The sequence below is a fragment of the Ambystoma mexicanum genome, chromosome 5q (genome assembly GCF_040938575.1).
Source record: "Ambystoma mexicanum isolate Mex_15411 chromosome 5q, UKY_AmexF1_1, whole genome shotgun sequence".
NCBI lineage: Eukaryota > Metazoa > Chordata > Amphibia > Caudata > Ambystomatidae > Ambystoma > Ambystoma mexicanum.
In genome coordinates this window covers 1,132,969,592-1,132,993,159 of record NC_090933.1, presented here as the reverse complement: position 1 = coordinate 1,132,993,159, position 23,568 = coordinate 1,132,969,592, and positions in this window count along the sequence as shown.

Genomic DNA, 23,568 nt, shown 5'->3' with positions numbered 1-23,568 from the left:
CTTACCAATATCTATCAATGCTTTGTCTAGGGTAAGACCCTGTGATTTATTAATGGTGACTGCGTATGCAAGAGTTAGAGAAAATTGTTCTCTGCATACATACATGTCTTTGAAGAGAAGGAATCAAGCTGCTGAGCATCCTATCCTTTTCTTTTCTGAAAGTTTGTCAAAGAGAATATTGACAAACTGAATGTTGTTGTCACATGGGTATGTTTGAAAGCCAACAACTGTACGCAGTGCTCCATTAATTAGTCATTTTTCCATGTCAAGGTTACGTTTAAGCATTACTCTACAGTTTAAGGATAATTTTAATATTTTTTCCAACCCAGCTGTGTTGGAGATTGAATTTTCTAAACTATTTAGTCTTGTTGTGGCTTGCCCACACATGGGTAGTGTCATACCATGTACATCTAGTTTGTCTGTGGCGCTAATTTCCATCATTGGTTGCATTTCTTTATTTAACATTGTTTCATTGAATTTGAAACAGCTTGCAAGAGTTGGCATTAAGGCCATACAATTGACATTTTTGTGCGCAAATTGTTCCATAACATCAGCAGCACATGCAGTATCGCCATAAAGTGCATGAATGTGTTGGGTTTTCAATATTGCTTGTGCTTCTTGAGATAGTATACCAACTCTAATACTTTTTAAGATGTTGGCATAAGTGAGATCTGCAGATTGCCGCATGTTTTCTGTTAATTCTCTGTATTGGAAATGTTGCCAAAGGTTGACATGTCCTATGCTGCCAACAGTTTTACAGCAAAGTTTGTGTCCTAAGGTTTTAAAGATAGGTTCACCTTTCACTGGTGTCAATTGAAGAAGATCTCTGAAAACAATAATGTGTTTTCCTCCAAAGAGCTCTTCGTAGTTTGTTTTGAGTACTTCTTGTAATCTGAGGTGAATCAAAGCCAACATTAGGTTGGAGACCATGCTCACTTCATCTATTAGTAGCATTTTCATTTGTTTTAACACTCTGCATAGTTCCATTGCAGCTTCTGTAGAAAGTTTGTAATAGTCTAATTTGTTTTGGTGTTCTACTGGCAAGAGTAGTAATCAGTGTTAAGTGACACCGCCTATGCTGTAGGCAGCTAAACCTGTGGGGGCAATGACAACAGCTGACAGTTTGCTGTTTGTCAATTGTTGAAGGAACTTGCTGAGGATTTTGATTAAGAATGTTTTGCCTGAAGCAGCTTCACCACTGACATACAGTAGTATAGGTTTGTAATTTTGGCAGGTGCATTCTTTATTTTCATGTTGTACACAATGTGCAATTTCTTTTGTTACTTCTTGAAAAATGCTACGCTGCTCATTGTTTAGTTTTGATTGTAGGATAGTTAAGTCTTCTTTATCTTCATACTGACACATGGTGTTTTCTACTTCTGTCATAGCTAATTCTGCCTCATTTGCTATTAGTGGCTGCCCCAGTGGTTCTTGGCTTCCTGTTACAGAAGGTTGACTACTGTCAGGAGTGTCCTTATCTAGTTGGGCCTGGAGTTCTTCTTCGTGTTGCTGTTCATTGTGCAACATTGTTTTGTAGTGTGTAAAGTTTACATCGGTTATAGTGCTTTCATTTGCTTTGAAAGCGTCTTCGTAGGAGTCATAGTTATCTAGTATTTCTTCTTCTTTTCTCCATGGTTTAAAGAGTTGTAGCAGGGACATGTAATATAGTTCTTTATGTTGAGAAGTCTTTAATGACAATTTGATATGATTAATTAAACTTGATTTGGTGAGTTATACTAAGCTGCCTTCACAATTTGTCACTCTGTATCTACCTTTTTTTTCATTGGGTTTTATATTATTTTTGTATGTGAAGTTTTGGGCTATGTGGTATAGACACATGGTTTCCAAAGTGGTACTTCTGTTTGGATAGTATTTGTCCAGCAAATTGATTTTCAAAATGTCTTGGCTGTTGGGATCATTTTTGGCTATTGTTTCTATGTCGTTGCATGATTTGAGAACTTTTTTTCTAGATTTAGCAGGACCAAGACTTAGCCATACTATATTTTCAGATTTTCCGCACATTCTCTATGGGAGAGCATTTTTATGCCCAAGCTGTACAATTTCTGAGACAGTGTTTCGTCTGATGACAGGTCATTCCAGAGGTCTTGAAGCTCTGTTTTTTCTGCTTTGGTTCAGTATGCTGTAACACATTGTACAACTGCAGTGGAATTGTCTGCAATGTACTGCACATCTATGTTTGCATTCCATAAGAGGGCAATGATTGCATTGTAATTGATATATTTTGCTTCTTCTGTTCTTTTTATGTAATATGTATTTTTAGGTGATTTACCTTTAACACTAGTCTAACTGAAGACATGAAGTTGTTCACTTGACCTGTTTTTGTAACCGGTCTAGGGAAACCAAAGCGGCATTTGGTGTAGTATTTCCCTTTGTTTTTGTATTTGCAACGACAATATTTGCCACATTTATGTCTTTGAAATTGTAAAATGTGTGCATGAAGATCACTATTTGTTGCTTCCGATGGAATTTCACAAGTGACATATTATTCGATAAACTGTAACACAGTGGCATCATTGTCTTGACCAAATTTAGGAGCATCTTTAATCCATAAAAGCATGTGGATATGTGGTGCTCCTCTGGCTTGGTATTCTTTTCTCCAAAAAAAGTGTTGCACTTCTCCGAGGGGAGGAACAGTTTATTACAAATAAAATGTAGCATAGCAATCAAGCGATGGTGAAAATAGTTTGAAACATTAACAGGATCCAAAGAACAAAGTTCTCCAGGTGTTAGTGTATCTATGTTTGTTTTGTTTTTGTTTGATATGCGTAGGGAATCATGTAAATCTTCCCATGCATATTCTGCACAACTTAATGTAACCAACCAAGTGAGTGGGCCAAGTTTCTTATCATACAACGTACATATCCGTGACGTCAGAACGAGTACTCTTTAGTACCACGCATGTTTGCTAACAAATTTGTAATACTTGATTGTAAAACCTCACCTTTCTCTTGCACTTTTTGTAATAATTGCGTAGCTGACATATTTTGAAGGTGGGTTCCTGATTTTAATGTGTGTGCAACTCCGTAACATAGAGTTGCTAGTTCACTTTCAAAGAGTAGGTGGAATATGTATTCCACATTTTGTCTAAATCTGCTATCTTCAGAATACATCCGTAACGAGCGGTATTCTGATGCTGTTATTTGAATAGGTCTATCATCGTACCTTCCTCCTTTGCCAGTAGGAAAGAGTAGAGGAAAAGCATGTGCTTCTATACTTTTTTCCCATATGCTGATTGGTGATCCTTTTTTTTTTTTTTTTGGATGATATAGTTTATTTGTAAACTTTTTAATCATTTCCCAGATTTTGTTCGTATGTAAGCTTAGTGCTTTAAAATGCAATTATTGTTGTTTATTTATTTGTTTAATTTTTTTGTTTAGTTCGAGTATAGAGCTTAAAAAAAGAACAATTGTATAGATGTATTTGTTATTATTACCGCTGAGGAGTGTGGCCCACCTTTCTTGAGTTGTCATTTGTTTGGCTGACAGTTGAAAGAACGTTCCAAATTTTTTACGTTGAGGGGAGAGTTCTTTGCATTCCATGACCAAGTGGAAAATAGTTTCAGCTATTTCTTTGTCTTTGCAGAACCGGCAGTAGTTGTTTACAGCATCAATCTGTCTTGTTATAGATAAGTATGAATTTGTGGGAAGAATGTTCAGACGTATGTTTAGGAACATTGTACGAATGGTTTGGTCTGGGAAGATTTGCAAGTAGGCTGGTGGTTCATGAATTTTTCTATTGTCTTTTGTGCATTGAAGATTCTGTTTGTAGGTATTCTTTTTTTGAATGGTCTTTATCCAGTCGTTATGTAAGAGTTTTATTTTTGCATGTTGTGGACGAAGCGTGAGGAGTTCTTCTGATATATCTTCGTTTTCCATTTCAATTCTCATTGAGGCTTTCCATTTTTGTAGTATTGTAGTGTTAAAGGTGTTTTCGTTTGCTCGTAGAATTTGGATAGCTGGTGTTGTTTCATCTGTAAGTATTTTGCGGTAAATGTCTAATCTTTTCCATTGTACAAAGGAGTCAATTGACTGGGTTGCCAGTTCGTAGCGTATTCTTGGCATTGGGTATGTTTATGGAAGCCGAAGGATTTTTCGCCAAAATATTGATTCGTATTTCGTCCAGTTAATTGTGTAGGCATTCAGCATTGCCTCTGTTCCGTATGTTAATATCGGTATGTACTTCTGTCTGTAATAGGCGATGATGGGATTGAAAGAATACTTGCCATATTTTCTATGAAGTATACATCCTTGTCTTGATAGGGTTTGGGCTGTTTGATCAATTTTGTCTATCCATTGGACTTCTGATTTCGATTGATTTATTGGAATGCCAAGGTATTTGAAGGATGTCACGTTTTAAATTTTGGAGTCGTTGATGGTAAAAGTCGGTTGGTATGATTTATTTGTGGGTGGTTTCGTGAGAATCATTGTCTTGGTTTTCCCAGTGTTGATTGTTAATTCGTTAGTTCCCATGTATTGACTCAAAGCTGTCAGAGAGGCTTGTAGTCCAGTTGGTGTTTTGTCTAGCAGAACAATATCGTCTGCATATGTAATTGCCGGGACTGGTATCGAGTTGATTTTTGGAGGGTTGGTTTTGTTGGATGTTAGATGTTCTTCAATGTCAGCAGTGTAGAGGTTGTAGAGTGTTGCTGCCAGAGGGCATCCTTGTTTTAGTCCATCTGCTGTTGGTATAGCAGAAGTTGTGGCTCCTTGTTTCGATAATCTTACTTTTATGGTTGTTTCTGAGTACAGTAGGATGATCGGTTCAAGGATATTCGGCGGGCAATTGCATGTTCTAAGTTTCGCCCATAGTTTTTCACGAGAGATTGCATCAAAGGCCATCTTTAGGTCAATGAATGCTGTGTATATTTTGGTGTTAGAATTGATGGCTTCATGTTTGATTAGTTGTAATAATATCAAATTGAGTTGGTGATCCTTTCGTTTGTCGCATTTGGTACGTTTCTAGTACATCTTCTATGGTGCCATTAGAGTGCAATGGATGAATTGTATAATGGTCTAAAATATTGGATACTGTAGCAGGATCTAGAAGCTCAAATTGACCAGTTTCTGGTGACTCTTGAATTATTTCAGTGGTTTCCTTCAAGTTTTCTTCAATATTCATTTCTTTGTAGTATTCATTATTGTCTTTTAGATATTGCAAGGCTTGTCTAACTTTATGTAAGTCTACCAGTTGTTGCCAATTTTTTTTGTCTTTTGTAGGTACACCATTTACTAAGATAATTAAAGCTTGCTCTATTGGACGTTACACTCCCAGAGTGTGCAAATTTTGTTTTAAAATTAATGGTAAATACACTACTTTGCCACGAATGCCTTTCACCAATTCAGAGGGAGGTAATTTTGCTGTTTTTGGTTGAAGGCGTATTATTGCTTGAAAGGGGTGCACTGTTTTAATTATGATGCTCTCATATAAATTGAGTTGTTGTAGGGGTTTTGGTAGTGGGAATAATTCCAAATTATTTGTGATAGCACGTGAAGGAGTTATTGTCAAGTTTTATAGTGCAGTAACTGCAAAGTATTAAGGGGTCAGTTATTTCATATTTGTTTTCTGCTATAAGGTGGAGAGCTAATTCAAACCATTTAGAATCTTCATTGTCTTCTATTTTGTATGTTAGGTCTACGGTTTTTGTGTTACTTTTATAAAAAGTTCTGCGGCAACACACACACACATGGTTTGGTACTTCAGCGGATGTACTTTTAAATTTCAGTATTTCTTTTTTGTATGTGTGCAGTAGAAGGTTGCCCTGCGTAGAATTGTTGTTAGTCTTTTGTAAAGCTATTGCATTTTGTAAGTGGCTTTCACTTCCAAAATATTTTTTCTGGATATAGTCAATTTCTTCGAGTAGGTCTTTGGCTGTACCATGTAGAAGAATGTTATTTAAATTGGCTAGTGCTAAAGCAGGACCTTTAGCATAGTACAGTCTATAGACTAGATTTCTTATAGTTGAATGATGTGTTGATATTTTGATATGATGGAAGGTGGTTTTGCAAATAGGTCCTGAAATGCAGGCTAATGAATGTCCTTGAAGTTCTGTGTATTTGCGCACTGGACAGGTATCCATATTTTGCAGTAGTTTCATTTTGATTTTGTCTTTGCCTTTCACATACTGATTGAGGAGTTGGCGTAAAGACTTGAAAGATTTTTTGGGAATGTTACACATTGACGTGCATGGCCATTTGTATACTGGACATTTTGGTTCAGTCGAATTCAGAGGTAATTCTGAGTTTTCTGGGGATATTTTTGTAAGCAGTATTTCTTATTCCATTATGGTATTATTAACTTTTTCATAACCTCGTCCACTGCTATGTATGTCAATTGTATTTGTTTGCTTTTGTTTGTATGCTTCTTCATTAAAATAAGGTTCCGTGCTTGTGGTGTGACTCCATTCACCTCCACAGATATTTAAGAAGTTATTTTTGTTGACATTTCGTTTATTGAGAAGTCTTTTTTGTAATTTAGTTATTAGTTTTGTTAGTGGTTTCATTTTGTTTAACACTAAAATAAATAACTTTCTTTTGAGAAGGATTGCACGGTCTATCAAAGCTTCTAAGATTAATTTTCTATGGTAGGTTTTAAAGGTTGTGCATGATTTCTCTCCTGTTTTTATAAGATTATGAAGGACTCTGTGGCGGAACACTTTTGCTAAAATACTTTTTTTGGTATGCTTACTTGGCACTATATCAAGATTTAAAGGAGCAGTTTTATCAGTAGTGGTAGCTGAATTCTTGTTAATCATTTTCTGTTTCGTTTTACATTTTGATAGAGGAGGCAAAGTTTCTGTACTTGAAGCTTGTTTTGTTTCGCTAAATGACTGTATTAGCTGTTTTGTTTGAACTTTTTTTACAAATTCTGCTAGAGATGAAAGCTTATTTTGGACACTTCTATTTTCATTTGCTCTACTCCTGCGTTGCTTTCTACGGACTTGCTTTTTGGTAGGCATTCTTTGGGGTCTGTTGAAAAAAATAAAGAAGGTATGGGCTGGGCTGTTCTGCAATGTATGTGTGCTGTGTGCACGAGTGTCTGAGTATGATGGTAAAGATGTATGTGATGGTGTGTGATTGTGCATTGGGCAACTACAATTAGTTGGGATGGCTATTCTTGAATGTGTGTGTTACTATACTGTTAGCAAGGCAGAAGAGCAAAAGTCACTGGTGAGCCAAAGTCCAAAGGCTGGGCCCACTCTTAGAGAGAGCAGAGCACAAATGCGCCCAAGATCACAGTTACACAAGGCTTAGAAAGTCTTGCAGAGGGTTCAAAAAGAGTTTAGAGAGGCTTAGGAAAGTTTAGCCAGGGTGTCCCAGGCTAACCCAGGTTCGAAAGCGGGGGCTAAATCTACCCCGTACAGTCGGTAGCAAGGGAAGCCTGGCGGGACACGGTACCTTAACTGGGAAGGATCCTCCAGCGGTGGCAGTTGTTCCTGGTAGTGGGTGCAAGTTGCGTCGTCATCCAGGGGAAGAGAAGATCTCGACTTGGAGGAAAGATGAAGGTCGTTGCACTACCAGGGCAGAAACCAGCCGCAGAGTTTTCCGGTTAAAGGTGGTACCTTTGTTTCGAGGTCGTGGTAAAATGTGGTATCCCGGTTGCCGGGGTGCTTGGCACAGGCAAGGCGGCCACGAGGTACGTCGGGAAGGCAAAAAGACGGTGAAACTGGTTATCCCCACCAGTCAAAGGAAGAAGACTCCCCGGCGGGAGATCTCCTCTGTCGTTGGGAAAAAGTGGTGAGACGGTCCAGCAGGGCTCCACCGGTAGTGGTGTCGTGGCAGGTCGGATCAGCTTCTCCCTCGTCTGATTCTTAGGTCCTGTGGCGACTTCTGAAGTTCCAGTCCCCAAAGCCCTGCTTTTATGCAGAAAACCCCCATTCACTCAGCCTAGCTGTCACTCAAAGATGCTAAGTGGTGAGCCGGCCGGCTCACCACTTGGGCCAATCAGGACGGAGTGTGACTCGAGTTGCCTAGGCAACTCAGTCCAGGGTGCCTAAATCCCCCTCCACCCCTCCTAAGTACCCCAGACAGAGTGGCACCACTTTGGAGGGCTTCTGTGGAGAAGCCCGCCAAAAAGTGGAACAAAGGGCTCGACTTGGGTTGGAGTCACAGAAGAGAACACAAACGCCATTTTAGAACCAAGTTTTGGCAGAAAATACCAACCGGAGAATTAATAGTAATTAAATAAACCGGCGGTATGTTCGAGGCTACCGTAAATAATTAAATAAAGATAGTAGCCTAAAACAATGGGAAATCCCATAGGAAAATATTCGCGGTTGAATATAAAAAGTAGTATCCACTGCCACCAGCCAAAACTCGATCAGGGGGGACGGAGACGTGCCCCCTCGACTAACAGACCCTGGGGCAATCGAATTGCCCCAGCCAGTACGTTCACAATATGATGGTTTGTACTGGTTCTGTTCAGAATTTAAGACTAGTAAAGTCAATGGTGACTTTACATGCCCTGGGAGACAGTAGTCAGTCCCAGGGTATGGAGTCTATACTGGGGGGTCACTATGACACCCCTGTGTTACTGCACTGAGGGTGCTGTGTAACATACATCACAAAAACACATGAAGCCCTATGGAGTAAAAGACCCCATAGCCCATTAAACACTTCTAGATTCAAAGAAACACACTCAAATCATGTCCAAGAGTGAGGGTAAAAGAGTCTCACTCTTGGCAGGAGAAAAGAATAAACCCCAAAAATCCAGCAAAGCTGCTGGGGGACTCACTAGGTTAGGAAATTCAGCCTAAACAGAGAATTCTCCCTAACAGTTGGACTAATAAAAACCTATGAAATTCAAAGAAAAAACTTTGTTAAAGGGACTTTATGGTTTCAAGTAAAATCGAAAACCCCCAGAAATTCGCCAGTTATAGTAAGCTAAACAACTATAACTCACGCCTCCACCGTGCACTGCTAAGACTAACAGCCAGGATATCAAAGATGACATCACAAATGTCATTGATGACATCCCTGATGACATCACATATCTGGGCCACTTGTTTTTGTTTATTGACATATATAGGCCAAGTGGTTTTGTTCACTGGCAGTCAAAATAATAAAATTGAAAAAGGTGCTAAATATCTAGACGTTAACATTGTCATATGTTATTTAAGTACTTTCCTTACGGTTTGGTCTCAGCTCATGGTGCACATATATGGGGAAATGAGCAGGCCTCAAGCACACAATTCATTTGTATACATGAAGATAAACTTTAATGTCATTAACATTTTCTGATGATGCAGTTTCTTTCTTCCTTACTTTAGTTTCTCTGTGTGTGCCTCTGATTTGTATGCATTGTGGTGCTTCATATGTATTGTTTGTACCAGCACAAGTGGTGTAAGTCTTGAATTGTTAGCTATTTATAATATGTTTAACATTACTCAAAACTCTGATACGGTAGCATTCATTATTGTACTATCCAAAATTACAAGATTATAAATAGTGTACTTCTATGGTGCATGCTGCAGTCATTGCCTATGTTTATATATGATTAGTGTAAGAATGTCACACGAGGCGATGGGTAAGTGTGATATTTATTTTAAACAGGCCCACTCGGAGGTCTGAACCATCTTCTTCACCAACCGCCTGCTCTCTGCCTCGCGACTGCCGCTTCCTCAAACAACAACAGGGTTGCGTGGCAGAGAGCCAGGCTGACATTCAACATTCCAAACATGACAATATCTCTACATATCCCCCCCTAAAAACAAAGAAAAACTATGTTTAATAAAACTACTTAATGAGAACTGCAACACATATATATATATATATATATATATATATATATATATATATATATATATATATATATATATATATATATATATGGTAAGACAAAGAATTAACATACATAATCTCCCAACCATGCTGGTTCTTTGGTGACTCTCCCACTTGTGATAACACCCACATTGCTCGTACCAGCCTTCTCATTTGCACCATCCCGATCAACATCTTGATTGGCCACACTGCCACTCACTTGTTGGTCCTCCACACACACTCCTTGCACTTCAATAGCCTTAGCCAACTCACACTTGGGCCATACCTCACCTCCCTCAAGAACAACAACACCATTCCTAACAGCAGAAATTTGTTTAGGTCCAAGAAAACTACTTTCAGTACACTTTTCCACAATTCTGGGATTCTTGATGAATACTTGCTCCCTTACACTCCACTTGCGTACCTTCACATTCTCCCTCCCATCAAAATGCTCTTTATTCCATTCTTGTCCCTCTTTGATTAACCACATTATTACCTTCCTATCCACCTCAATAGCTTTTGCCATTCCTAGCCATCCTGGGCAAAGTTTGGTGCCTGGTTCCCTACCCTTAAGAGACACAAATGGAGCAATACCCGTAATCGAGTGTGGTGTTGTCACATAGCTCCAAGTTACATGCTTTAAAACTTCTCTCCATGGTCGCCCCATGCGTAAAGCCATTTGGATACCTCCCTTGAAGTACCTGTTCACTCTCTCTACTAAGCTATTCACTCTAGGATGATATAATGCCATTCTTGTGTGCAGAATACCATAACCAGCCAAAAATGTCTTCATCCTTTCTGACATGAACTGCACCCCATTGTCAGACATCAATTAAGAAGGGACACCCTCCTTCAGAAAAACTTTCTCCAAATATTGAATCAAAACATTAGCAGTCACTTCTCTTACTGCTTCCCATTCTACCCACTTGGAATGGAAGTCAACTAGCACCAACAGATATTTAAAACCTTTGTCTAACCCTGCAATAGGGCCCATTATTTCCACCACCAACTTCATCCATGGTTGGTCCGGAATTGTGTTGGGAGTCATGGGTGTTTCCCGTACCACTCTACACTTGTCACTGGACTGACATGACATGCAGTTCTTTACACTCATCTCAGCCATTTTATCTATTCCTGGCCACCAATAGCATTGTCTTAAATTTCTCTTCATAGTTGCCTCGCCGGGATGCCCTTGGTGTGCCAAATCTACTAACACAGCCCTGATACCCTCTGGTGGTACACAGAATTGTCCCCTTCTCAACCTTCCGTTAACCAGACTCAACTCCTCCTTGACCTCCCACCACACTTGGAATCTCTTGTCTAGCTCACTCTTCTCCGGCCACCATTCCACTGTCCACTGCTTTATCAACTTCAAATCTCCATCCTTCTGTTCTTCTTGCAACCACCTTTCATGTCCCACTACACTTTCCACTTCCGCCACCACACCTTCATCCAATTCCTCCATCTCCAACCATTCCACCCTTTCCACAGGCAATCTGGATAGGCAGTCTGCTACCACATTCTTTTTACCAGGTAAGTAACTCACTTCAAAGTTGTACACCTGTAATCCTAAACCCCACCTACTGATCCTCGGGGACCCCAATGCCCATCTGGCACTCTCAAATAGTTGTACCATAGGCTTATGGTCAGACCTTACCACAAATTTCATCCCCCTCAAAAAGTACTTAAAATAATAGATCGCCCAAAACATTGCCAGGGTCTCTCGCTCAATGACTAAGTAGTTAACCTCTGCACCTCTCAACGGGCGCGAAGGAAAAGCTATTACTCTTTCCACATTGTTCTTGTCGTACTGCACCAACGTCGCACCCAACCCCACAATACCGGCATCTACTACTAAAACACATTTGTCACACACCATAAACTTCCCAATTGAGGGTGCACTTATTATCGCTTCCTTAATCCTCCTTAATGCCTCCTCGCATTCTGCACTCCATACAAACTTAACCCCTATTCCCTAGTAAACTCCTCAAGGGCATGGACATGCTAGCAGAATTCCTTACAAACTTATGATAGTACTCCGCCAACCCAAGGAATGACCTCACTTGGTGCTTGCTCTCTGGTCGAGGTGCACTCTTGATAGCCTCCACCAAACTTTCCTTGGACTTCACTCCATCTCTGTCCACTACATGCCCCAAAAATTCCACTCTCTCCACTCTAATTTTGCACTTGTTCCTCGGCACTGTCAGCCCAACATCATTCAACCTGGGATCACATCATGTTCTTTTTTTTGAATTAGCATGGACTAAGATATCATCCTGGAAAATCACTACATTTTGTACCCCCTCCAATACAGTCTCCATTACTCTCTGGAAGACGGCTGCCGCTCACGCCAGCCCGAACGGCATCCTGCAGTACTTAAAGGTCCCCAACGGGGTCACAAATGCCATTAGATGTTGACTTGCTTCTGCCAAAGCTACTTGGTGATAAGCTTGATATAAGTCTATCACAGAAAAGAGTTTCACCCTGTTCATTGTTGTTAGTTGCTCTCCAATATTGGGAAGAGGATGTCTATCAGTTAAAATGTTCCTGTTCAAATCTCTCAGGTCTACACATAGTCTTATTTCCCCATTGGGTTTAGCCGCTACTACCACCGGTGACAGCCACTCAGAGCTTTCTACACTTTCAACAATTCAAACTTGTAATAGTTTCTGTATCTCCTGTTTTACTTTTTCATTTAAGTGGTGCGGCACTGGCCTAACCTTATGTACGTTGGGAACAGCTCCACTCCTGAGAACTATCTCGTGCTCAAACCCTTTCAACACTCCCAACTCCTTTGTAAACACTTTGGGGAACTCCTGTTCCCATTTGTCCTTTACCTCCGCAACAGTGATGGGATATTCAGCGCTTGCTTGTATCCTTATGCCAAGTTTTCGTTGCTCTGCCCAGCCCAAAAGGGAAGATCCTTCTTGGGTTACATAAACATCCGCCTCACAACTGTGACCCTTATACTTTATGGATGCTTGGAACTTCCCTAAGACTTTGATCTTCACATTGCCATAGACGTACGGCTCAATATCATGTGTTCACTTAGTTGTTCTATCTTTCCTTGCACACACCCCTCAAATGTTTTCCTTGATATCAGAGTCCATGGTGAACAACTATCAACCTTCATGGTTACAACTCTCCCTTCAATCAGGAAAACATCTGTTGGTCCATTTCCTTTGGGGTACAATTCGGCAATTTCCAACACATGCTTTCCTTGAAGAGGAATTGCATGACTTTCTTCTTGCTCAGGAACTCCGACTTCCACACTATCTACTTGCCCAGACTCCCTGCAGACTCTTGCAAAGTGTCCTCTTTTCTTACATTTCAAACAGCTAACATTTCTAGCTGGTCAAAACATACTAGAAGAAATGTGGCGATTGCTACCACATTTAAAACACTTGACTTCCTTGAAGGTGCTGAGCTTTTTCAAGTTCCTGACTGCTGCAACCTCCCCCCCTGGTTCATCTCGTCTCATATTCAACATGTCCCTGCTTGTCTGTTCCATGCTTCTAGCCATCTCCACTGCCAACTCTAGCAGAAGATCTTTGGATAGCAATCTCTCCTGGACCTTAGGGCTGTTTGTACAGCGAACCAATTGATCCCGTATGAGTGAATCAGTGAGTTGACCAAATTCACAGGTGTAGCTCAATGTTCTCAGGGCAGCAATGAAATTCTAAACTGGCTCTTGTGATTCTTGTACTCTCTGGAAGAACTTATGTCTCTCGAAGGTAGTGTTCTTTTTAGGCTCAAAATGAATTACCAGTTTCTTCTCAGCTGTACTGTACGGATCAGATTCACCTTGACCCTCTTATGGTGGTTCCGGCATGCCATCATATACGTGGCGGCCCTCAGCACCCAGGTTGTGCAACAGTATGGCTTCCTTTCTAGCAGAGGCAAATTTCTCCCCTCCTATTGCAATGAGATATGTGTCAAACAGTTTCTTCCACCTATCCCATCTGATAACAGGCGTGCCAGCTTCTGGTAAGAACGGTGGAGGTGGTGCCATACTTGCTTCTGCCATTTTTGATAATCTCCCTGCAAGGTCTGCGCTTACTGCGTGAGTTTCCTTGACTTATTCACTGTTCATTTCTGTTGGCAATTTCACTTTGTTAATCTTGTGTTTGGCTTTCCCCCCTTAAACTGCTCAAATTAGCTGTGTCCTTTGATTCTAGCAATAACATGCTATATTACTTCAGATCCTTTGTATGTTCAATTGGCTCATTCTCTCATACTCAGAAACAACTTCAATTTGATCACTTAGACATGCTATTGGCTGTTTTTTTCTTTCAATCAGCCTGGACGTCTTCAGCCCCTCCTTTGACACTTTGCAGCCTTCCGGGAACAGCACGTTGTCGCATCCTCCCTCCCCCACCTCCTCACCTCTATTGGATGCGCCGACCAAAAGGCGGGGTAAGGGGTTGACGATCACAGCACACGGAGCGCTGTCTCTGTGCGATCCTTCGTGCAAAATCACAGCTTCAGCTTCTTCACTCTGCGGTTCCCTTGCTGGCCGCCATTTCGATCGCGGCTCCTCTCAGCAGCAGCGGTACCCACGGTGCCCAGCCAGCGTTTATATGCGCTTCAGTTTCGGGTGGAACAGAGGGAGGAACAAGAGAAACACACTGTACTCCTCCTCCGGCAGGCCTGCAGCTACACACTATGTCCCACCTTTGTCGCCACTGTAAGAATGTCACACGTGGCGATGGGTAAGTGTGATATTTATTTCAAACAGGCCCGCTCGGAGGTCTGAACCATCTTTTTCACCAACCGCCTGCTCTCTGCTTCGCGACCGCTGCTTCCTCAAACAACAACAGGGTCGCGCGGCAGAGAGCCAGGCTGACATTCAACATTCCAAACATGACAATATCTCTACAATTAGGTTTCTGTAACACTCCAATACAATGATATTAGATGAGTACATTCTTTAATAGATTAAGTAGTTCATGATAGGTCTCCCGATCACCCCTGACATCTTGTTACCAACAATATAAACACAACTCCTTGTAGGGACTTTTCATCGAAATTTATTTCATATGTGATGTCATCAGTGATGTCATCAATGACATTTGTGATGTCATCTTTGATGTCCTGGGTGTTAGTCTTAGTAGTGCACAGTGATGTCCCGAGTTATGGTTGTTTAGTTTACCATAACTGGCGAATTACTTGAAACCATAACGTCCCTTTAACAAAGTTTTTTCTTGGAATTTCATGGGTTTTTATTAGTCCAACATAACCACAACGTCCCTTTAACAAAGTTTTTTCAGTATATTACAAAGGTTTTTATTAGTGCAACTTAACCATAACGTCCCTTTATCAAAGTTTTTTCATTGAATTTTATAGGTTTTTATTAGTGCAACTTAACCATAACGCACCTTTAACAAAGTTTTTTCAGTGAATTTCAAAGGTTTTTACCAGTGCATGCTATTTTCCTACAACTTACTAATATCATAATTACCTAATATAGCAATTTTTGTGTCCAATTTACAAAGTGTCACCTTAGAACTCTGTCATTTCCCACCTTCTCGAATCATTTTTAACACTTCCATACATTTATTTGCAACTATTTCAGCTAGTTTTGCATCCGTAGACGTCGAAGAACATCTGACTTCATACCGGACCTTCCGGACAGTGCCACATGACCATACGCTGGTGCGCGGCATGATGACGTGTCCGAGAACCCATCCGCACTTCACGATAAGATCTCTGCTTCGTGGACTGTTCAGAACTGCATTTTCTACTGATCTAGGAACTTTCAACTTCAAAATGTCTCTTGCACCGCTCCAACACCTATTCCTACTCATTATCCATTAACAATCTAGTACCCAGTACATATTTTTAGCAAAACTGCTATTTATCTTAAAATGGCATCAGCTAATGCCATCCCTCCGTCCCAAGAGCCACCACCACTGCTGTAATCAAGGAGCATGAGAAACACTGCCCCCTACAATAGAAATAACACACGTGCAACATTTTCCCTTGTCCACCTACCCTTCCATATTAGTGTTTGGTTCCTCTTCCCTCATTTCCCTCCCCTCCTTTCGTTCTCAGCTCTCATGCCAAAAATAAATACATCCAAAAACAACAAAAGACATATTCCTTTAGGAACCACCTTTCACAGTTAAAAAATAGAACTCAAGAAAAATGTATAGACTCCATCTACTTTATATTTCTCAGTAAAGTACATAGACTCAATAAGATTTTCCAGCATTTCCATTTGCATTTTGTGTTATGCTAATGGGAATATTGTGGCGTTCATCCTCCGTTCCAGGGATTGGAATGGTGGATACCGGCCCAGCAGCCCAAGAAATTAGCCAAAGCGAAGCAAGGGTCGATAACGAGGTCTCTGGACCATTATCCCCTCCATTCCAGCCCCTGAAATGGGGGATGAAGGCCATTAGCACCCTAGGTTCCCAAAGCGGGAACCCGGGGTGCTAAAAAAGAGGATTTTTCTCTCTACACCGGGACGCCTGCAGCGTCCCGGTGTAGGAAGGAAAATCTTTTTCCAAGATGGCCACCATGGAAAGGGAATGCGAGGGTTCCATACAGGGCCCCTCTTCGCTTTCCATGGCAGCCTGCAGAAGGCAAAAAGAGAACCCTATGGCCATGTTACCACAAGCACATTTTTCTTCCCTTTCAGATCTAACCTAATTTCGAATAACTTTACCACAAAGCCAGTCCTAGGTGGACATGGCCACTTTAATCCTATGTTTTGTCCCTTGTGGTCATGGCCAGTAGCCAGATTGTCCGGATCATGACCTTATTCCATGAGCCGGACAATGTGGCCACTGCCCATGGCCACAGGCTACCCCTCAGTCACTAAGGTATACCACTATTTTTTGTAGCTACATTATGACACTTGTCAAATAATGAAACACTGGCACATTTGCAAACCCATGCATGTAGGTCTTTGCCAATGCTCCTTATGCAAGTTTTTGCTGGAAATCCACCCATGTTTTATTTTTTCAAAAGTGTCAAATTTATGCACATACAATCGTCATATAACCTAGCCCCCACTTGACAAAATCCATTCAGACTTTACGAAAACATCTATATCTAGATCTATAATCTTTTTCCAAACCTTTGTGTAGATTTTTCAAATGACACCACATTTATAAGCCTTTACAATATTTTGGGATGCCCCCTCTAATTTTGCTCCCTCTTCACAGAATCCCACCAAACTTTGCAAAAACATGTATATCAAGATCTATTTTCAGTTTGCCAAATGAAGGGTAGATTCGTCAAATGGCATCTCATTTATAAGCATTTACATTATTTTGGGACCCCCGACTAATGTTGCTCCCTCATGACAGAATCCCACCAAACATTGTATGCTCACTCAGAATCAGGTCAGAATTATACATGCAAAATTTCATGCAGTTCCATTACGTGGCGCCAAAGTTATAAGCCATCCAAGAACTGCATTTCACCAACCCTGTAATGCTGAGGTTTTCGCGAACTTTTCAGGACTGTTCGCAAACATCCGAACTGTTTGTGGACTTTCGCGGCAAAAACCATGGCCGTGTAGTTATGGTTAAGTTGCTAAACCCATAGGAAGAGCACTTTTTGGGCGGCTTATAACTTTGCTCCCCCTGGACGAATCCACACCAAACTTTGCAAACTAAGTATATGGCCCACTCTTTGCAGAGTTTGGTGAGGTTTGGTCCAGGGGGTGCAAAGTTATAGGGGGTGTCCCAATGTTTTTTTCCCATAGACTGAATGGGGAAAAAACTTTGCTCACACCTACAGCTCAAACCGCTTGACGGATTTTCACCAGATTTGCGGGAGGAGCAGCAGGTTGGTCCCGAAAGCGTGCTTTTGTAAATTTGGTGACAATCTGTCCAGTAGAAACGACCAAAAAGTAGGTCACAAAAAATTAGTGCTATCTATGTCCGCTCTGCGGACATACTTCCCTGTTCGCTCCACGTACAGGACACCGATTGGTTAATCAGCTTGCGTCATGTCTCCTGACATGCAACGTGTTTGCTCATTGGATGGTGAAGAGCGTGAAGTGCCTCAGATTTTTGGAAATGTCCGCCATCTTGGATTTGCGGCAGCAGCCGGTGTCCGCGGACATCGTGGTAAAAAAATTAAAAAAAACACAACATTGCACTTGTCAAACTTATCAAATAATCTCTGGGGAGTTGAGGGGTGATGAGGATGGGATGAAATATGGCTGCAAGAAGTAAAAAAACAGGTGTTTTTTGCCGCGAAAGTCCGCGAACAGTTCAGATGTTCGCGAACAGTCCTGAAACGTTCACAAACACCTCAGCATTACAGGGTTGGTGAAATGCAGTTCTTGGATGGTTATTTGATAAGTTTGACAAGTGCAATGTTGTGTTTTTTAATATGTTTTTACCGCGATGTCCGTGATGTCTGCAGCTGGGGAGCAGGTGTAAGTGGATCTAGGTCACCTGGCCTAAGCCCCGCCCACCTGGTGCCTTCCTGGTTGCCGTACTTTTTCATTACTTAGCAAGCCCCACCCCCCTGGTGCCTTCCTGCTTTCCGCTCTTTTCCCTACTTAGGGGCCCTCCAGCCTCTTTTCCTTTGCAACTGGGGAGCAGTTGTAAGTGGATTTAGGTCACCTGGCCTAAGCCCCGCCCACCTGGTGCCTTCCCTGGTTGCCGCTCTTTTTCACCACTTAGCAAGCCCCGCCCACCTGATGCCTTCCAGCTTGCTGCTCTTTTGCCTACTTAAGGAGCACTCCAGCCTCTTTTACTTTGCAGCTGGGGAGCAGGTGTAAGTGCATCTAGGTCACCTAGCCTAAGCACCACCCACCTTCTTAGCCCTGCCTCCTCTTTCCTGCTCTTAACTCTTAAATCAAGCGCGTCTCTCGCCCGGGTGTCCAAAGTGAAGGGCAGTCAAAGAAAATGGCAATTCCTGTTTGGACATATTCGGAGAAGGGAGATCCAGGGTCCGACCCCCTGCTAAGACAGCAGGTAAGCATGCACCAACATGTGTTTACACCCTCTGTCCCCACAGGCCATCCCCACCCTCTCTGTTCCCCCCGTGTTGTTACCTTGTGCCCCCCCCTTCCTGCACACAGGAGTCTGTCCTGATACATTCTGGTTTCACCATCACCGTCTTGTGGCCAATGCTGAATTTTACTTTTATGGACTGCATTCAGTCACGGTGCGTCACCCTTTCTCAACTCTCATGCTGGACTTCCTTTGCATCTTGTACTCATGGTGGCCCTGATTCATGATGTTCCCATCTTCATCTTGTATCCTGGCTTGCAATATTATGTGTTACTACTGACTTCTGCAATTGTATTCGCTCTCCCCTCTTGCTTTTCCACTCTTTTTGACTGCTTACTCTCTGTTCTCTCCTCCCCTCCCCTCTCCCTTTTCCTATCTCCTCCTCTCCTCCCCTTACTTTCTTCTATGCACTTACTCTATCAGAATTGTCCCTGGATCTAGTATGATAGCAACCTCGTCTGTCGCTCCTCCATCCCCTTACTGCCCCCCCACCATCTCCTCCAGCACTATCTGAAACATTGTCAGGCCTAGTATGATAGTCACTTGTTTTGTTCCTCCCCTCCCTTCTGCACACTTCTCACTCAACTTTTATTTTTTTCCGGCTCTACCAGAAATGTCGTCAGGCCTAGTACAGTAGTCGCCTGTCTGCTTCCATTTCCTTCCCACTCTCCCCTCCCTTTCTTATCTCTCTTGCACTGTCTGAAATGTCGTCAGGCCGAGTACGATAGTTAATTTCACATCCTTACTGTTCATGGCCTGTAAGAATGTCGTTGTATTTTCCCTTGTTCCCTCCCTTGCCTGGAAGCACTTTGAAAAACATTGTGTATAGGCGCTATATAAATAAACTAACATATCATATCATACTTTGCAGTCCACGTCTTTTGGGGGAGTCCTACAGGCTATTATGTAAGCCCCATTCTAGCCCCTATGCTACTCCACCCTCTCTCCTACTTGCCACGTGAAGCACAGCAGTGCAACATCTCACACACCATGTAGGATTGACCCCCACCCCCTAGTTCATGCCATAGCTCATTCCTTCCCAGAACAAACCAGAGAAGGCCACTGGCCTATGGGTTGTGGAACAGCTTTACGCGGTCTGGAGAAACGAATAATGACTCCAGCTGCCACCCCAGCCTCAAATTGCAAAGGTGGACTGGCAACTACCTTAAGATGCTAGAGAGTAAGGAATGCTGGGGACAGGGAACAGGTTCTGAGGACAGGGGACAGGTACGAAAAAGGTGAGCTGGCACGAACTGCTGATGCAAGAGAAACATAACTGAAAAGGAAGGAAAGCAGCAACTCCAGAAGTACAGAGGGACAGAAAGGGAGGGGAGCGCAGTGACTTCTTAGAACCAAAGACAAACAGAGAAAACAACACCAGGAAATGATGAGAACAGAGCGGCACTGAAGAGAAAAGAGAAAATAGACATCTAGACAAGCACGGCATGCAGGAACTCGGGTAGACCGGGGAAGGAAGGGAGGGCAGGTGGCAAGGGTAAAAGCATGACGTAAAATTACCACGGAGGAGAGGGGGGACAAGAGGGCAAAACAACAGGGGGCATGAACCAAAGGGGGCAAATATATAGGGCAGAAGGTAGATGGAAATGCAGAAAATACTGAAACAAAGCATTGGTAATGCCAACAGTTTGGGCTTTTGTGTAGGCAGGGGAGAAGCATTTGCCAGGCATAGTCGTAGTGGTATGAACTGGCCATTGGTGGCAGGTGCAAAGGGTGCGAGTGTCCGGGCATCTACTAGCAGTGCTTGGCCAATGCCTAATACCTATACACAAGCCAAAACTGTTGCTTTGTCAATGCTTGTTTTTAACTGGACCACAGTGAAGGGCACACAGAATGCTAATAAATCGAGTGGCTGAGGGCAGACTTGGTTTATACATTTATATTACAGCATAACCGAGTTTACAACTCCAATGAAGTCATTAACTCTCAGACGATTGCTTGGAGAAAACACTGGCAGGCATGTCGAGTGCAAAGTGGGTAAGGCTTGATTAAAGAAAGCTCAGAGTTCCCATGAGGGGTTATTTTGGGCGAGGAGGGGCAGGAACTGCGTGGGAATAGCTATAGGGATTAGCATGGCCAGGGGCAGTCAACAAGTGGTCAAATAGTGATACAATACCTACAGGCTGTGTCTTCCTCCCTATATGCCATTGCTGCCTATCTGTACTCAAATGCAATAATGTTGGCTTGTAGGTGTCACGAGCAACACCTAATAGCCCAACTAAAAAGGAGAGACAAAAGAGGGAAGGAACTACCAAGTAGTAAGAAAGCACTAAAGAATGGGGGACACACACAGGATAGAGGAAAAAATGAGCAAGGAATAAACTGCTGAGGATAGAGGGGCATAATGACGTATGTGGGCGGAGCAGCTGAAACAGGGAAGGAGAGCGAGAATGAGCGAGAGCTGCAGGAAAATACGTGAACGGGACACTGGGTGGTTGAAGCGGTTGATTTTCTGAGCAATGCTGAGCCTAGCTTCTAAGCGGAAATGGTCACAGTCCTGGACAAGGTTTCGGACAAAATGACCGAATACAGGTGACCTACCCAACCAAAAGTCCGAAAGAAGGTACCACCAAATGTTCAGCCTTCTTTCGGACTTTCGGTTTGGTAGGTCACCTAGATTTGTTTTAGGGTTATGGTATCCCCCCAACCCCTGCCTACTATACTGTGAGCAGGGGTTGCGGAGGTGTCCCCTGCAGCTGTCGCAAAGTCCAAAAAAAAAGAAATGGCTGTGGGGGTGTCCCCCGCAACACCAGCTCACTATACTAGCCAGTATAGTGAGCGGGGATTGCGGGGGACACCCCCACATCTGACCCTGCATAAAAAAAGCTGCGGGGACTGCAGGGGTGTCCCCCGCAACACCCCGCTCACTATACTGTACAGAGCAGGGGTTGCAGGGGACACCCCTGCAGCTGATCCGAAGAAGAAGAAAAAAATAAAGGAAAGGTCCCTGCGGCGCCGGTTCCCAATCACGGAAGTGAAAGGGAACTGCCATTGCAGGGACCGGCGAGACGGAATCGAAGATAAGTAAGGGGTGAGAGGTGGGGGTGTGGCAGGGGGGTGTTGGCGGGATGGGTAGGGCTGTCAGGGGTTTGGGCATTTCGGAATGTTGAGGGGAGAAACGACCGAAGATTAATTTGAACAAATCATCTTCGGTCGTTTCTCCCTCGAACATTTCATCTGCGGTAAAACAACCCCAAATCCCGGACAATGCATACTCACACCATATTGAATTGAATTGAATTGAATTGATATTTTATTTATATCGCACTCATACACAGGTGTTTCACAGCGCGACAAGGCAAGGGAGGGCAAACAGGGGAGAACCAAAACAAATAATAAGTAAAAACAATGATCTTACTAGGTCCTGTGACATTGAGAAAGTGCAAGTGCATGGGACAGAGGGAGGGGAAAAGTGCATGGAAGGGGGAGAAGTGGAAAGTGCGGAGCAAAGGAGAAAGAGAATAAATAATAATAAAAAAAAAAAATAAGAGGCAACAGTGGTAGTGCAGCCAGCAAGTGGCAAGTGCTAGATTTAAGGTAGCAGACAGGGTAGGTCTGATAAGTGCAGGAAGAACAAAGGGGAAATGTATGATTACAGATAAAGACCCCAGTGCAAGGGGTGGCCCAGGGGCAGTGCAAGAGGGTGGCAGCGTGAGAAGGTACCTGGGCCCGGAGGACAGAGGGTGGCCAGGTGCACAGTGCCAGGAGAGAACAAATCAGCAGGTGAGAGTGGGAGCGAAGGCAGAAGCAAAGAGGTTGCTCTTGAGGTGCTTCCGGAACCGGAGATGGTTCTCCTCAAGTTTTAAAGTGGCAGGGAGGCTGTTCCAGAGGGAGGCCCCAACCGCAGACAGTGATCTACCCCCAGCTGGTTTCTTTGAAAAACGGCTGACCCTGAGGGACTTAGAGGTAGAGGAGCGAAGGGCTCGAGAGGGGAGATATTTGCAGAGGGATAGCTGAAGGTATTTTGGACCCAGGCCCCAGAAAGCCTTGTGGACAATGCAGAGGGTTTTGAATTTAATCCTTGCATCCACTGGGAGCCAATGGAGTGATTTCAGAGCTGGAGAGATACGATCCAAGGGCTTGATGCCAAGGACAAGTCTCGCAGTCCTGTTCTGGATTAGTTGCAGAGGGCGGGGAGTGGAGGCAGGTAGATTTAGAAAGAGGCTGTTACAATAGTCTAACCTAGAGACAACCAGAGCTTGGGAGACAGTGAGCTTCTGGGGAAGGAGAGGAAGGGCAGAGTACCTCTGAGGAGGTGTAGTAAGACGTTTGATTTTTTTAGAGACCTCAGAGATATGGGCGGTGAAGGAAAGTGTGGAGTCAAAGATGACCCCAAGGTTCTTAGCCTCGCAGGTGGGGGTAGGAGGAGGGCCAAGGGAGGACGGCCAGAGAGTGAGGGGAAAGGATGGTGAAGGTGTACCGATGAGGAGGATCTTTGTCTTACTGGCATTCAGACAAAGATCATTGGCGGCACACCAATCATGAATGGCAGTTAGGCAATCAGAGATGAGAGAGGGAGAGGAGGTGGCCCAAGGCAGCCTGAAAATGTGTTGAGTCTCATCAGCATAGCACTGGAAATTTGAGCAGAAGATGGCAATGCAGTGGGCCAGAATTGCCAGGTATTGGTTGAAAAGCCAGGGCGAGATGTTAGACCCCTGGAGAACACCACAGGTAGAGAGGAAGATAGATGATAGGAAGGACCCAAGTTAGACCTGGGAGGGTCGATCCGAGAGAAAAGAGGTCAGCCAGGGCCAGGGCCTGATCATTGATACCCATGTTATCACAGAGACGGT